This window comes from Helianthus annuus, chromosome 2 (genome assembly GCF_002127325.2).
Source record: "Helianthus annuus cultivar XRQ/B chromosome 2, HanXRQr2.0-SUNRISE, whole genome shotgun sequence".
In the NCBI taxonomy this organism is placed as follows: domain Eukaryota; kingdom Viridiplantae; phylum Streptophyta; class Magnoliopsida; order Asterales; family Asteraceae; genus Helianthus; species Helianthus annuus.
This window is the reverse complement of record NC_035434.2, coordinates 59279594-59281142: the sequence shown is the minus strand read 5'-3', so window position 1 is coordinate 59281142 and position 1549 is coordinate 59279594. Positions and strand designations below refer to the sequence as shown.

Here is a 1549-nt window from a genome sequence, read left to right as displayed (position 1 = left end):
ACAGAGAGTTGAGCACGGGGCCGTGTCGGTGCAACACGGGGCCGTGTCCAACTCCCCAGTAACAGGGATCCGGAAAACAATTACTGTATCTCCGACCACGGGCCGTGCTCAGTGAGCACGGGGCCGTGGTGAACCTTCTGACCAACATTACTTTCTACGTAGTGTATAAGCTCCAGTTCTAGTAGAGACATAAAAGAACCTCTAGAAGAACCCGAACGCTTTCTTAGAAAAAGACTTAAAGCTAAAAACCAAGAGAAAGTTTCGGGGGACCCACTTCCAATGGCGGACCAACGTACCATCATGGATTACCTTCGACCCACCGTAGGTAATCTCGGCGCCACTATCAATGCACTGAATGTCGAAGCTAACAACTTCGAACTTCGGCCACATTTGATGCAAATGCTTCAAAACTCCGCAACCTTCCATGGGCTTGCGGACGAGGATCCCCATCTACATATTACTAATTTCTTAGAAATATTTTATACCTTTCAGATCAATGGAGCATCAAACGATGCCATCCGCCTTCGGATATTTCCATTTTCACTAAAGGACCGAGCAAAGGCTTGGCTCAACGCCCTCCCAGTTGGCTCGGTAAATAGCTGGGATGAACTAGCCCAAAAGTTTCTATATAAGTATTTACCTCCCGCTAAAACGGCTAAATTAATGACTGAAATTAATACATATTCACAAGAGGATGGGGAGTCCTTATATGAAACTTGGGAAAGGTTCAAGGAGCTATTACGAAAGTGTCCTCATCACGGTCTTGCGGTATGGCAACAAGTATCCACTTTCTACAATGGGTTGTTGCCACACACAAGACAAACACTTGACTCTAGCTCCGCGGGACTTTTAGGTAATCGCCACCCACATGAAATATACAATCAAATTGAGGAAATTGCTCAAACCAATTTTCAGTGGCACACTCCCCGAGGCAATAAATCTATTGCCCCAGGCGCCCAAAAGGTTGATGAAAGCACTTCTTTACAAGCCCAAATCGAGGCCCTTTCTTCAAAAATCAAAAAGTTAGAAATGACAAAAACAGTCTCGGTTATGGCTTGTGAAGGGTGTGGTAGGCCACATGAAAGTTGGAGTTGTATGAAAGAAACAGATGATCAACTAGAGTCGGTAAACTACATTGACAACATACCTAGGCCGTCGGGTCCTCCAACGGGTACCTACAACCAAGGATGGCGTAACCACCCTAACCTTGGTTGGAGAGAACCCGGCAATAGTAGTAACCAACAAAACCTAAACCAACGAACAAACTTTCAACAACCAAGAAACGAGTCACAAAATTTCTCTCAACAACAAGGTGGACGAGAAAGGCTTAAAGATACTGTATCTCGCCTCATCTCCGATACTGAAAAGAAAAACTCGGATCGATTTCAACAATTGGAATCGAATTTTAGAAATCAACAAGGTAGTATACAAAACATTGAAAAACAAATAAATCAATTAGCTCAAAATTTCTCCGAGAGACCACAAGGCACGTTATCAAGTAATACCGAAACCAACCCGAAAGCACAAGTCCATCTCATAACAATGATAA

At 43.8% G+C, this 1549-nt stretch overlaps 1 non-coding gene across 1 annotated transcript; it reads right to left on the bottom strand.

Annotated features, from left to right (window-relative positions):
- Nucleotides 1–657: 657 nt before the first annotated feature.
- Nucleotides 658–764, bottom strand: LOC118489868. The gene has a single exon (XR_004887881.1). It is a non-coding gene; the product is annotated as a small nucleolar RNA R71 (small nucleolar RNA).
- Nucleotides 765–1549: the final 785 nt, after the last annotated feature.